Below are 15,726 nucleotides of genomic sequence, written 5' to 3'. Positions count from 1 at the left end.
CGAAGGTGGGACATCGCACCCCCCCAGACATGTGGCATCTCTGTCCCCTCAGCCCCTGCTCCCCAAGGGCAGGGCACCTCAGCTCTGCTCCCCACTCCACTACTCCTCTCCCCCACATTAAATGGAAGATTGAAAGCTGCCTCCTTTTTGCTGCTTAGGAGGAGAGATGTTAAAGGTGTAACCAGCGCATTGGGTTTCTAATCCTTTGCTAACATGCATTATTGTGCACCAAGGGAGCACCTGCCATTTGGGCAATCAGCTCATCTTAAACAGCTAATGCCTCTTATCTGACCCACCATTCAATTTGGGTTTTGTGAACAATTCAGTGTTAAATAAAACCCATTATCTCTGCAAAGCAGCCCTGCTAACAGCGATGGCGATGAGCGATCTGTTATGAATCTGGGGTTTTGCTCACAGCGAGGCTGGGAAAGAGAAAGGGGCTGCGGTCAGCACAAGGGGCTCCGGTGCCTGACCCTGACCCCGACCCCTGCCCGCCTGTGTTGCACAATGCTGGAGCGACTGCAGCCCCTGCTCATGCCCTGCCCGGCTGCAGTACCCTGCCCACAGGTGCTTAGGGCACGCAGCAGCGCCCCGAGAGCTGGGGTGAGGCCAGGACACCCCTGCCCTGGGTCCACGCTCTCAGACAGCTGCTCTCATTTCTGGTCCTCCCGCTTCGTGGCTGAATTCCAGCAGCAAAATCCACGCGGCCCAGAAGAAACGGGCCAACACAGCAGAGCATATGGCCTCGTGTTACGCTGCACGGCAGCTCCCACACAGCGGTGAGGCGCAGGCAGGGCGCTGCAGGGATGCTCGGGTTCCCGAGCACAGGCAGGGGTGCCCATGTGCACCCTGGCTCCAGCCTCCTGCCTCTCCGGGGAGGCGCAGACGCAGAGGGGCGATCCTAAGGGACCCCTCAAACAGGCACCCACGCTCTCTGGGAGGAGGCTGGGCGAGGAGGCAATGGAAGCAGTGATGCCTCCCAGGGTGAGCAGCAAAGCACCTTTTAGCAGCAAACCTGGGTAATGAGGCTGCTGAAGCATGCTTCGGCTTTTTAGACTGAATTATGAGTCTAGCCACAGAAATTTCAGCTTTTCCAGTAACCCTTTGAAAGAGCATTACAACAATCTAAACAAGAAGCAGTATGAGATGAGCTTCTCTAAATCAGGTGGCGATTTTTCCCCCCCCTCAACTACAAGGTCTGAGTCTGCCTACGCACATCTACCCCGACGGCAGCGGGGTTTCCTGGCACTCAGACCCAAACAATGCAGCCACGGACTGCACGTACACAAGACCTTAAAGAGAGGAGGAAACCAAAGATCACAACTAGCAAAAGACTTTCTTTATTATTGAAGGTTTACAAGCAAATATAGCATCAGAATCCTAGGAAGATTTAATGGAAAAAAAATAATTTTCCTAAACTAATGAAGTACTTGAGCTCTAGGGCAACAACTGTTAATGGTGCTTCTATCTCAGCTGAAGAGGCAAAAAATTCTGTTTAATAGTAATTTTAAATATAGATTTGAGGATCCTTCCCATAAATCATGAGGTCAGATAAGGACTGCACATAATAACTTGTCAGATTACAGAAATAAAACTGATTTCAAATACTTTAAGAAGAAACTTTTGTTCCATTTGCAATGCTGTAAGCTTCAGAGGAGACTTTAGCACCTGCATGAACCACCAGCCATTTCAAAACCTTCATCTGTGGTAACTGTTTCTGTAAATTAATGGCACCCAATCTGAAAATCATGCAGGCTTTAAAAATATAATTTAAAATTGTATGGACAAGAGTTTGTCCAGGGAGGACAGGTTTGCTCAGAGAGGACAGCTTCCCACGCAAGCCACGAGCAGGGATGATGAGCGGCTGCGAGGAGCCGGAGGGGAAAACCGCACGGACAGCAGCCCAGCCAGGCTCAAGGAGATGATGCACCAGACCGGGCAGCTCCGGGGTCAAACGGGCCGAAACCTCGGCCAGCGGCTCAGGGGCATTTGCCCCTGGGTTTCCAGCCCCAGCAAGCAGCAGCCTCGCAGCGCCTGCTGCGCTCAGCTGAGTCACAGGAGCCCCCTCCATCATGAGCCTTATACATAAGGAAAGTGCAGGCATCCATCAATTTTATTCCTCGCGCACAGCCCTGAGACACCTCTCATGCTGCCATAGCACCGAGCTATTACTTCAAATGTAAATAATAGCCTGCGCTGTTACACTCCTTTACAATAGGTATTATTTTAATGTTTCCCTCTTTGAATCCCACTTCCCCAGAGGACCGAAATGCTGCAGGCTGATGTGTTACTGCCACAGAAACCCCTCGACAGAGCAGCACACGCTGCCAGCACAGCAGGCTTGGCATCTCCAGGGGCCAGCTTTCACTGAGATGCGCTTCCTGGGCAGCGAGGGAGCAAACACCCATTTCTCCAATATGCTGATAACGTCAAGGTGAGTATTAATATCCTCCCTGAGCCTCAATAAGACTTCAATAAAGGGATGCCAGGGAGGAAGGGAAAAAACCTCATTAACAGAACCTGAATTAGTGCTTCAGGGCGTGTCGATAAGAGCCGGGGGACCTGCGCAATGAGACCTCCAAACTGGCCATCTTCTGGCCTTGGACCACTCTTAAATCACAGCTGCCCAAGTGACTGCCCCATCCCCACCTCTGGGGCCCATCGATCACATTTAACATGGCTGCAAATTACCACTAGATTATGCTTCATTTACCATTCCCGTGAGGGGATGCCCGAGCCTGGCTGGGCTGGGCCAGCAGCTTGCACTGAACCCTCCTTCCTCCAGCACCAGCCAAGGAGCCCCGAAGCTGCACGCTGGGAGGGAGCAGGTCTGCATCTGCCAGCAAAACCATCTTGGGGGCAGGGGGGGGCCAGAAGGAACTGGGGCTCTGCTCCGGGCACGGCTCCTCCGAAGCAGTTCGCTTCTCCAGAACAAACAGAGGGAGAGACCGTTGCCATCTTGAATGCCCTGCTCTTTTCAGTGGTTTATAAACTTTTTATCCATCTGTAAAATTTCTAATTAACTGAGGTAACTAACCAACATTGCATGAACTCAAACTGCGAATATTACAGTCGAATATATAATTAAAAATTTCTGCTGCGTGGGTTCCTTCCGCCGGTTACGTAAGTCACTGCACGTGGTGCAAGCGCCACAGCCCAAGACCCCATTTTGATGATTCCCATTCCAGCAAGTGCCAGGGCCGCGAGGAAGGAGCCTTGCTCTGCCCTCCCCTCCTACCCACCGCCAGGACCCAGGATAGGGACCCCCGCCCTGCCCCAGCTCCCGCTGCTGCTGCTGGGGGACCCTGGTGCCCCCTCGCCCCACCGGCACTGCTGCGGCATGCCCAAGGGCCGCGCTCAGCAACACCGGCTCTCCCGGCCAGCTCCCCATCTGCGCTTGTTTTGAAGAGGAGCCGTAAGTACTGACAGAGAGTGGGAGCCACTGGGCTGCAGCCCAGGAGCGCAGGCTCTGCTGGCAGCGACCGAGCCGCAATTAGAGTGAAGCACATATTAAGCTCTATCCTTCTCAGAATTAACCCTGGGAAATATTCTCCTGTAAGTAGCTAGCAGCTGCTGGAGATCAACAGTCTGGAAAGCCACAAAAAAAGAGAGACCGCGACGGGGAGAAGCCACCGCTCCCGGCTTCCCCGGGCAGTGCGTGCCCTTGCTGCAGAGGGGGAGCTGGGACTCTCGGCATTTACATCCCACCGACCGCCAGGAAACTTCTGTGGCTCCTCAAATGGTGCCAAAACCCACAATATTCCTCTTAATGACTCACCTGCCTCCACGGTGCATCAAAAACATCAAGTGGGTCTCATAGCAACTGCCAGATTAGCACATCTCTCCCTAAACCAGGCTTATTACTGCAAGCTGGAGGGCTAGAAGGAAAAGCGTGCGATGGCAGCCTTTGAAAACAGGGGCAATTCCCAACGGGCCACTACATACCTGCCAGGGTCAAGCTGCCACCAGGCTCCCAGGACGCACAAGTTGGGGCTGAGCTACTACAGGCAGCTCTGGCTCCTTACCTGCCTGTTAAATAACCTCTCCCCCAGGCCAATCAAGCCTGGGAGTTCCCCGCCCCATGGGCAGCTGCCTGCCTGCCTGCCCGCCCTCCTGCCCACCTGTGAAAGGGGCTGACTCAGCACCCAGCCCAGCTGGGGGACCGCGGGCACCGGCTCTCCCCAGCCCTGGTGTGACCTGGTGCGCCGCAGGACGGGCTGTCAGCAGAAGCTTCTCTTTCTGAAATGATTGTGTCCTGGGTGCTGGTGGTCCCCAGCCCCTGCGAGGCAGCACTCGGACTTGGGCTGCCGAGAGCCACTGCTTTAGAGAGCCCTGCTTTGGCTAAGACTCATCCATCTGTAGTTGTGTTTGGCCACTACAGCCAGTTTTCTTTGCAGGGATTTTCTTGCTTCATGGACCAAATGGTGTTTCAAGTCCTAGTAGTCATGGCAAAGCCCTTCTTGCTAGCAAGTGTGACGGATAGGCTCTCCGTCCATCCCCGCTGCCGTTTCCACCCCACCACACATGGTTGCTCCGTCCAGCTCCCGCAGCTATGCTCAGCCTCTGGTGCGTTATGTGCATTACGTTCACGGTTTCCCTTTGCTTCCCGTAGCCCACATGAGCAGGGGAAAGGGTCTGCAGCAGCTTTCTATGTTAACGTCCATGCTCCACGCGCACTTGCATTTGATGTGAGAGTGCTGATAGAGGGGGTAAGCCCCCGTAAGGATGCAGGAGTGATTTACTCCACGTACACTTTCCAGCTGGGTCAGGGAGTACCGACACAGAGATCACGTAACCGCAGGGTACCCCCACCCCAAGCCGTGGTGGGCTTTCAAACACCTGCCGAGCCCTCGAGCACGGTGCACTGAGCACTCGCTAAGCCCGGGCTGTGCACTGGCTCTGTGGCCCGCTGCTGCTGGAACAGTCCTGGCCTGGGGCGGCTGCACCGCCCAGGTGAAAGCGCTGGTGGGAGACAGATGCTGGCCACGCTAACCGCTCCAAATCCTCTTTAGATCAAAAGGCACTTGACTCTGACTGATTTCAAAGCACCTTCTTGCCTCCCCAGCCCAATCGCTTGGCTTCCCAGGCAGAGCCCTGATCCCCACTGCCGCTGCGGTGCTGTCAGCATCCTGTCTCCTCCAGCAGAGCCGTGGCAAGAGGGGCAGAGCCCGGAGAGCCTCAGGCGGCCAAGCCAGCTCCTGCTGCTTTTTTGGAAAGGGCTGCAGAAATTGGCTCCCTCAGGTCTCGCTGCTGCTGCTTCACCCGAGCGTCTCCGGCCCCTTCTTCATCTCTGGATTCTACCCTGCTATCTATAGCACCGATTGGTAATGCCGGGGAGCGGCGGCAGCAACTCGTGACCCCAGGGCAGCCGTGCCCATCACACCACTGCTTCGGGGATTTTGCTCGCTGGGCGCCTGGATAGAGAGACGATCTCACATGGGAGCGTTTTACAGCTCTTCACAACAAATTATTGGAGGGTGCTTTAAACCCTAGTGCTATTGTGCCATTATCTGTGCCTAATTTTCCGTTCCAGCCCCTAACATTTCAATTTCCCCCTTCACTGATCTCCTGCTTTAATAGCTCTTCCAAACTTTGCTTAAGTTGAAGAGAAGTGCCCATTTGGTACCATTCCTGCCACATCCTACTGATGCCTCGCCTCCTTTCTTTCTCCTACTCCCTTCCCTTTTCTCATCTTTTTCTCCTTGAAAACACAGCCCCTATTCCCTCGCTCCCCTGGGAATCGCGGCGTCAGGCCTGCCACTGCCGGGGATGCTGTTTCCCCCGGCTCAGCTCCCTCGCAGGGAGCCTCAGCTGGACTCTGGGAAGGAATTTCATGGAGCTTGTGAACCTTCACTTTTCCTTTTCTTTTCTTTCTTTGCAGTCCTCAACCCTAGCTCAAGCTGACACTCCACTTGTACAGCCCAGCGTGACTTGAGGGCTGTGCTTGGCCAAAAAACCGTTCCAAATCAATTCAGTGGGTTAAAACCGTGCTCAGTCTCCAGCGAGCACTGCATCTTTTGGGCCTTTTGTCCCACCACTTTGTTCATTCAATGGGCTGAGTGCCTTTGGCTGGCTGCCACCGGAGAGGCTGCACTGTCCGGTCTCTTCCCAGCCCCCCGGAGAAAGGATGCTCCTGGGCTCTGGCAGCCGCTGCTCAGTGTCACTCAGCTGTCACCGGGCTTTGTCCCTGCCAGCATGCCGTCTCCCCGGACAGGGTCTGCTCCGAAGCGCTCGCTTGCCCCGCTCCAAGTCTGCCTGGCACAAGCAACCCGCAGGCTGCTCCCGGCACCCAGCAGGGACGCAGGATCAGGAGAGGGTTTTTGGGGGCTCTTGGCTGCTTCTTCCCCCATATCCCACTGAGTTGCTCCTAAGGTGGAGGAGGCCCTGGGAGGCGTAAATAGCTCAGTACAGGCAGTCGCTGCTCTGCCTTACCCTCTGCCCAAGGAGAGGCAGCCTCAGCGGCTTTGAGAGTCAATTATTTGAAGCCAGACTGTGCTAGAACCTGCCAACCCTGAGGGACAAGGTTTTATTTGCATTTTAAATATTAGCCCTGGCTCTTGTTTTTCAGCCACACACTCCAACTGACTTGCAAAGATGTTGGTGGGATAAGGGTAGCACCTCTGAGCACGCCCAAGCCAGCTCCTGCCCCTGCGATGTACGATGTGCAGCCGCAGAAAAGCCCCAGTGTCCCCATTTCTCTGCCCAGGAGGGCCACATTTTGAGGGCTCCTGCCTTCCAAAACCCCGGGAGAATAACAGTGCAAATATACCAGCCCAAAGCATTAACGGCGGCAATGGATGTCGCCAGCTGCGGGACGGTTCCCAGCTGAGCGGCTCTCTGGGCTGATTGAAAGCAAATTGGTGAATGTGGGGCTTTTCTTTACCAGGGACTGTGATCACGGCTAATTGCTTCGATGTACAGGTTTATGGACTGTTGCATGGATATTGCTCTTCTCATGGATTCACAAAACCATTTTATAAATGGAGCTGGCTGCGATCCACTGCTATGTGTATAGCTGTTGGTGTGGATGTCAGCGCGGAGTCTGAAGCAAGGGGAAGGAAAACACGAATGAGAAATAGATAGGGAAAAACAAATGTCAAGCTGTGCTTTTTATAGACCGAGGGCAAAGTGCTGGCCAGCCTTTTAAATGCAGAGAAGTAGAGAAAGATGTGCTGGTAATTGGAAACTCACGCCCAGGGGAGGACGGCAGTCTGGCTCCTGTACCACCGGGCAATCAGGACACTTGGCCGGCCGGCCCGGGACCGGGATGCTGTGCTCCGATTCCCTGCATCGGGCTTGGCTCGTGTGAGACCAAAGGGGCTGTGTCCCTCGCAGCACAGCTCGGGCATGGGCCGGTCCAAATCTGCCCTGGTCACGGAGCCAGCAAGGTCGGAGAGAGGAGACTCAGAGGAAAGCATTGAGCTGCCATGGAGTGGATCCCACTTTTCAGGCAAAAATGGGATGAGGGTTGGCCCCCCGTTACCATCATGAACAGAGCAGTCCTCTGGGTTAGCAGAGAACTCGGAAATACTCAGCGGCAACCAGAGGCTGAATTAGCACTCCTTAACTATGGCTTTTTCTGGGAAACTACAGCCCCAAGGCCGTACTTGGGCCGCACATGTCAGTGTTGCCCATTGGAAACAACAGGCGATGCTCTGGAGCCAGTGAACCCGAGTGATGTATTTCTAAACACTCACACTATCGAAGGCCAGCGCGAGTATCAGGCAAAGAAATCAACTGTTCCCTGGTCTAAGCTGACTGAAATCAATTGTAGCAAGGGGAAGCGTGGTCAGCCATGTCTAAGCCCTTTGACAGGTCAATAAATACCGCACCTGAGGGGACACCGCTCGCCCACGGAGGTGGATGTGCTTCCCCTGGCATCGCTGCTTGAGTGACACCCTGCTCGTGCGGGCGCTGGGCACCGGGAACGGCCCGCGTGCTGCGTGCTCCAGTGCGCTGCTGACCTCGGCTTCGCGCGGGGCTTTGCACAGGGACAGTGCCTTGCCGCAGCCCTGAGGTCCCACCGGGGCTTTTGCTAACGCACCTCCCGTGCTGGTCCTCTGTGGCGGCAGAGGCGAGGAGCGGGCTCCCAGGACACCCACCACCTGCTCCTGCCTCCCGTCCTCTGCTCCAGTCGCATCACTGCACGCTTGAAAATCTGCAAGGGAAAGATAATAATAACCCCGAAGAAACTCCGTCCCTGTTTTGGCCTGACAAGGAAGTAAGATAAATGTGAATTTTCAGTTAATATCATGCTCGGAGGATGAACAGAGCTACAGGAACAGCAAGGATTTCATTCTGGCAAGTTTATTAAAAACATATAGACATGTCACTCCTGGCAGAGCTGAACACGTCCCGGAGTCTCAGGGCTCAGGACGTATCAGCGTCAATAAAACCCGAGATTAGATCTAACGCCAGCCTGGCATTTGAATCCTGCAAATCGCATCCACACGTGCTTCCTGAGCCTTCAGGAGAAGACACGAGTCCCATCAGGGAGCGGGTCCCAGCGCAAGCCACGGGCAGCCACCGCGCTGCTCATCCCAGGGGGGCAGGTGGAGAAGACCCATGGGCTGATCCCAGCCATGGGCTGACCCCAATCATGGGCTGACCCCACTGCAGGCTGATCCCACCACGGCGCTGATCCCACCACGGACCGACCCCACCATGAGCTGCGCCAGGGCTTGCCGTGCAGGTCTTCTCCGCTGTGGCATCCTCGGGGCTTTTCCTTTCCAACGCCCTCCCGCCATAATTCGTCTCTCTGCTGAGAGGCTCTGCTGCTTCAAACTGCTTATTGGCACAAATTGCCTGGCAGTAAAAAAAACGCTTTCTCAGCACTCATCATTTATTGGGTGAGCACATCCGTGGTCAAATGTTGAGATGCAAGCCCCGCCACCTCGGCAGCACGCCCCGCTGCAGGGTTGCTGCCGGGGGCTCAGCGCGAGGCCGGGGTGGATGACCCATGGTCTGCTTCAGCGACTGATAACAGCAGTAACAAACCCCTCTGTTTTGCAGTAGAACTTTTTAATGAATCAAATAATTCCAATTGCAATAAAAGGTTTTGCTCAGCCCAAAGTCCAGACACGTTTGGGCCACGCCACAAGCCGTAAGCCGGACGCACGCCAGGGTCTGGTACCTGTCGAGGGAGGAGGGAGGCTGGGGGTAGGGATGAGCTGCCGGCCAAACTCACTGCCAGTTGTCCCCTCCACCCTGCCGCAGAGCCACCCTGCCTCTGGCCATGGGCACCCACACACGGCCCCGTCCCTGTCCCCCATCCCCACGGGGAACTAGTGGCACTTAGAAGGGGTGTGAAGCATGGAGATCTTGGCTGTGAGACCCATCAGCTTGGATGATGTACTTAAACTTTTAATAAGAAATAGCACTCAATATAGCACATTTCCAGCATTTATTGAACTGAAGTGTCTTCTACTGCTTCAGTGCTGAGCCCTGAAGCCTGTCCTGAATGATTTAAGAATGATCCATCTGGAAAATGATGCAGACAATTTGTTACATCCAGCCAGAGAGCCATAGAAACCACAATAACAAGCTTAAATGATTTCAGCACCGCTAAATCATCCAGCCTCAGCCAATCTTCCTCAAAGCCACCGCTGAGGTGGGGTCACCGCATCGCACACGGCTCCTCTTCCTGAAGCCTATGCTCCTCCTGGAGCCCAGCTTGGCGCCAGGAGCCCGGCTCCTAGCGCACGTCTTGCAGGACACGGGAACGCTGGCACGACTGGTTCCCCATGGCAAGGGGACCCCTTTCCACTTGTCATCTCTCTTCCCACCCCCCCAAAATCCCTATTTGCAAATAAGAAGATATGACCAGCTTAAAAAAACCTTTCTTGGTGGGCTCCTCCTTCTGCAGGCAGCATTGTTGCATGTTGATGGTTACTACCTAGCCCTGGATAAATCAGGGCTTCATTTTTCAAAATAGCATGTTGATTGATGCTTAAAATATCTCCAGCAATTACTTCGCCCCGGTATAATTATAATAATTAAACTTGGATAATGCTTAGTCCTACTTTTCAACAGAACTGTGTGCTGCGGCATCAGTGCACTCGTGTTTTGTTTCCAGCCTCATTTTTCAGTCTCACCCCGCTGAAGGGATGCAGAGATCGCTGCCTCCAGTGCTGAAAAGGGGACGGTGACCCAGCCAAGGCCCCTCCGGCCCTGGGGACTGCTCGACGCACCGTTTAACCCGGGGGCACGGCACACAGTGGCTGTGCCCTGGTCCTCACCGCGCGGGGCAAGCAGCAGGAGGGGATGCTCCTGGCTCCGTGTCGGGGGCGATCAGTGCTGGAGGGGGGCAGGGATGGCTGGCTCTGCAGGTCTGGCTCTGCAGGGATGCAGTTTTGGCTGGTTCTTCCCTTTGGCTGCAATGCAGAAAGCTGAACTCACCGGGCTGGGCAGGAGCTCCTGCAGCAATGGTCTTTCATGAAGCACGAGAAGTCACCCAAATAGCAGAGCAGCAACGAGCTGCTGCCTGCTCCTGCAGCTGTACCGGCTGCCCACAGCCGTTAGAGGTTGCAATCTGTGCGAGCGAACCACACAAATCCGTGCAGCACCCACCCGCCTGAGCCCTTCGGCTCCTCCTCATCCCCCACGTCCCCTCTCCCATGCTGCACAGCTCAGCACAATATTTCTTCTCTGTGCTCCCAGCAGCAACACTTGCAACAATTCAAGCTGGCGAGTATGTTTCCGGCTGTGATAAATAGCAGGGAAAGGAATGAGATCCCAACACTGTATTTCATGCCCTGAAATCCCACTTGTATCTGGAAATGAACAGAGCTCTCCGGCTGATATATGCAGCTCCAGGGCCATTCGCATCCTATTAGCTTGTACACATTGTCATGGTGATTTAAGCTGGCAATTTGGCCCTAAAATGAAGAGCATCTCACTTTGTCCCTCCCTATTTTCCTAAGTATTTTCCCACAGAAGAGAGCTTTTGGGGAGGATTTGGCCGGGCTGGGGCCGGGCGGCATCTCTGGTCCTCATTTCCACGTGCTGTCAGGCGGCTGGCCTGACACGGAGAGCTGTAAAGGGTCCCGGCGCCATGGGAAGGCTGCTGCCACAGCCTGGCGATGAAAGCAGCAGGCGGCTGTGCCGAGCTCTGTCTTCTCAGGTCATCCCTCTTCAAAGCTGACCCAGACACTGAAAAAGGCTTTTTTCCCCTTTCTAGGTCAGATGGCGTTTCGAAGAATTGCAGCCATGCCGTCCCACAGTGTCCTGGGGAAGGGGAGGACGCCGGCGGGAGCACAGGAGGGCTCTGGAAGCTGTCCCTGCTGCCTGGCAAGCTCTGCAAGAGCCCCCTCCGCGTGGTGCCCGGGTCCCCACGTCCATCTGTCTGTCCGGCGAGCAGAGTGCGGCTGTGCAACGGCAGGGCCAGCCCCGCCTGGGAGCACGACGGCCTGAGCGTGAACCATCATCGCCCATTTCAACCCAGATTTACACACAAGAAATATAATTTTAATACACATCTGCTCACAGCAAAAATGTATCTTTATGTAAAACATGTATCTAGGTTAAGCAATTCCGTAATGCCTGCTTACCTTATGCATAGCTGTTTATTTAAAACATCATTAGTGATGTTTAATTAACTCCCTAACTGTCCTATTAAAGGGCTTCCCTCTTTCAAGCACTTTGTCCCAACGCACATGCATGGGTCCCCCCCGAGCCCCGGGGGGACACTGGGCGAGCCTGGGGACCCGGTGTGCTCCTGCCTCTGCCGCAGGGTCAGGAGGTGGGTGCTGCCGCGGTGGGGACCCCGAGGGGATGCACGAGACCCTTTTCTCAGGTTGAAGGCAGGGCCATCTCTCGGCTGCTCGCCCGAGGGATGCGCAGCTGGGGAGACAGGGAGATTTCTCCAGGGAAGCCCCTGGGCTCCTTCTTGCCGAGGGGTCGGCCCCCCCTGGCCCCCGAAACGACCCCATCCCCTCCTCAAGGACCACGGTCGCCGCACGGAGGAACCCAGTCACCACCCGGCTGCGCGGTTCTCATATCAGTTTTAATAGCAACATCAGAGTACTAAATATACACAGGGAAATCGGTATAGGGTGGCATTTACAGTGCTTCCAAATACACAGCTTTGAAGTACAGAGACAAATTAAAAACCACTCGGGAAGAAAACAGTTCTCGCCTGCGTGGCCCCGCGGGCAGCCGGCTCCCTGGCACCCCACCATCGCCCCGGCTCGCGCTGTGGGCACGCCGGGGGGAACCGCGATGCCAAAAGGCGACGGCCGCTTCCACCGGCGACAGCCTCGAGCGCTGGGCTGGCCGGCCGCTGCCAGGGCTGCACGTGCGAACGGCGCGTGCAAGAGCATCGCACACGTACGTGCTGGATGTCTCGCAGCGCAGGATTTTCCCAGGAAAATAAAGAAGTACTCAGTGATGTAAAACCGGTTACAAAGTAAAAGCTGTCTCATGTTAGAAAACGCTTTTTGGGAAAATAAAAATAAAGTGTAAACTTCACTGTACATGTCCTATCAAACAAAAAAATAAACCCCTCGGAACCTAAAATAGAAGAATCTGGGTCAGAAATCTGTGCCCTTAGTGTACATTTTTGTGCAACATATACTTTTTCTCAAAGTAAATATTATCTCCACTCGTGACACTATTAAAAATGTACCTACAAACGCTGAGAATAATTCTTAAAAATGTGTGAGAAGCGTTACATGAGATCTGGAGACCAAACCCACGGACTTCTGAAATGGTGAGGGATTTCTTGCTGGTTTTGAAAAAATCGCTTACAGATTTTATACCTGGTTGAATGAAAATTCCAACCACATTCATCCTGAAATGGGTGGGCTGAGATAGTGTATATATATATATTTTTGTTCTATTTTATTTTAATTTTTTTTTACAAAATATATAATATGTGTAGAATATCTACTATTTGACTACCATTTTAGCTGAACTACCTTCCTTTGCAACAAGCTGCCAATGGAGAAGAGGTAACCCAAAATCCGCCCCTGCACGCTCTCCTGCGCTGGTTTTGCTGTTGCTGCTCCGACCTTCCGACCGTGGCGTGAAGGGCACCGAGGCTGGAGAGCCCCGCGGAACGCGCCTCCCGCACGGCCGCTCCACCGCCGCCGCGACGGGCTGCCCATTTCCCTGGCTGGGAAGACAGTGAAGGTAAACGATCAGATTTGGAGAGATGGGCAGCCGCCCGGCACCCACTCCGCCCTGCGCGCCCGGGGATGCCACGGGCAGATGCTGCCCTCGGGATACCCCAGTTTGCAAAAATCAGGGGCGTGAGTACCAAACCCTGCCAAACTGCCCGCTGTACCTGGAGGTGCTGTGACATGGTAGCTCGGACCAGCAGCCCCAAACCAGCTTAGTCTGGCGCAGAAAAGAGCCCACCAGCGCTGGCTGCAACGAGCAGCCCTGCCTGCGGCCCTTGCCCAAGGAGTCGTGCCGACTCCCCAGCTCGGCAGGAGGCAGCAAGTCCCGCAGCTCCTGCTCGGCGTTTGCAATGGGTTTTGACGGACAAGAGGTCCCGCACAGCCCTGCAAGGTCTGGGCTTGCTGCAGAGCCTGAGGAAGAGCCAGACTCTCCTCTGCCGGGGGGAGCAGAGCAGCGGCCATCCCGGCACAGGAGCAGCCAACTTTGCTGGCTCCCCGCAGAGGCTGGCGGTGAGAAGGGCTCGTCCCAAGCCGTTCCTCTCTCTAAGACAGAGCCACAAGCAACACACAGACACACCACTACACGTCTGGGGGATTTGGCAGCCTTTCGGCAGCTGTGATGCATTTCTTAGTAACTACTAAGGGGCTAAGAAATCCGTAAAATGAATCGAAAAGAAACAAGCAGCAGCTAGCTGGAAGTTTACGGCAAAGCAAGGAGCAAAATTTTTTTTTCCCAAGCTGCCAGAACCACAATGAAACAAAACACAGTAAAAAGCTCTGTTTTTCCAAGGAAAGGGCACACTGGAAACATAGTTTTGCTAGGTGGTGGCGGATGCCTGATGCCACATCTGGCTGTGCTCCGGGCCCGCTGCGGTTGCTCTCCTGGATTTACTGTACATCCATCGAATCCCACCACACGCATGCCCGCAGCTCCCCAGCACAGCACCGCAGCGAGGTGGCCGCCTCGGACGCATCGGGGACGTTCACAGGGGCCATTCACCACCTCGCTGCTTGCAAGGCGTTGCTCAATCCATCGCAATGCAAATGACGCCGTCCAGCGCACAGGGCCATATTTCACGGTGGAACGTTTCCTACTACCTGCACGACGCTATCACGCTGGAAAATGTCCTCGGCTTCTGAATGACAACAGAAAAATCCCTAATTCTCCAAATGCGCCCAAGTCCTTTCTTTCCCCACACAGGAGCAAGACCCCGCTGCTTGGGTGAGCGGCTCCAGCCGATTCAAAGTACCTGGTGGCACGAGCGTTTGCAAAACCTCCCCTGTTATTGCTGAATAAGCTTCGGGCTGGCTCAAGCCAATGAAACCTGGCACAATTCCCGCCAGCTCAGGATGAAGCTTCGTGTCCGGTGAAGGGCAGCGACGGAAGGAGCCCATCTAGAGCCATCACCTGTGGCTGCGGCAGCCAAAAGACCTTGGGGCGAGATGATGTGGCCGTAACGTGGCAAAGCTCACGAGGGAACGTGTCTGCCAACACCACACTTGCCTACTTTTTCCCTGGTGTAGAAGATCTGCTCAACCGGTCTATTCCACTAAAATCGACTTCATGTTTTAATTTCTTTCTTTTTTTTGGTTTTATCAATGGTAGGGAATGAAATAACCACAGTTCATTTCTCTTTACTACGAAAGACATTGGGATGCTAGGATCCTGCCTCGTAAATCACCGCATTTGCAGCTCCGGCCCTTCCCTTCTTCCTTCCCTCCTTTCCTTCCTCCTGGCAGTTATCCCTTGTTGGTGTGCTTGGCATGCATAGGGATGGGAGGGTTTCTCTGATAAAGTGCAAGTGCTGTTGGTCCTTATAAATAAGGGAAGATTGTGCATCTACTTTTGTTCCCTGGTTCACCGCTCATCTCTCGGTGACCAGGACGTGTCCTTCTGCAGACTATGCGGAAAGCTCATGCAAGTCCTGCCGTCAGAAACCTGCTCCTGTCGTCTGGGGTCAAAGTTATTTGCCTTCATTCTCTCTCCCTGACACACACAGACACACACACACTTCCCCCTCCTTGCCCCCAGCTCCGTGGGGAATTTCCTGGGAGCCGGGTGCCGGGCTTGGGGCAGGGCACCTCTCCATCACCGGCACCGGCACTGGCACCAGCACTGCCCGCGCCGCCCTGCCAGCCTCCAGCTCTGCCTGACAACTCGCCTTCAGGCAGCGGGTTCCATACATGCAGAAATACAGAACGATGCTTCAAACACTCAGGAACGAGGGAGTTGAGATATATTTTATGATGTCAAAGTGCTGTCGAGATTACACTGGAATACCCACAAGAACTACTGGGTGCAGCCAGCACATAGAAATAAATAGGAAGATCAATGGGTGAAGCACAACAGACGCGGCTCCCAAGCTGGAGTGGACTGATGCCAGCAAAGTCAAACAAAGAAGGAGAATTCAAATACTGGGCCAGCAAGGGTAATTTGCAGAGGCTGCACCATTTACATCAGTAAAACACAAAAGCCCTGGTATATTGAGATGACGGATCGCCCTGGAGTAGCTGCTCAGAGTCCGCGCCCCTTGCATAGGCTTTGGCTGCTCTAGCAGAGCCCCGTCGGGGAGCAGCACCCGGGGTGCTGCCCTGTGCATCTGCT

Source organism: Aptenodytes patagonicus, chromosome 19 (genome assembly GCF_965638725.1).
Source record: "Aptenodytes patagonicus chromosome 19, bAptPat1.pri.cur, whole genome shotgun sequence".
NCBI lineage: Eukaryota > Metazoa > Chordata > Aves > Sphenisciformes > Spheniscidae > Aptenodytes > Aptenodytes patagonicus.
This window is presented reverse-complemented; position numbering follows the sequence as displayed.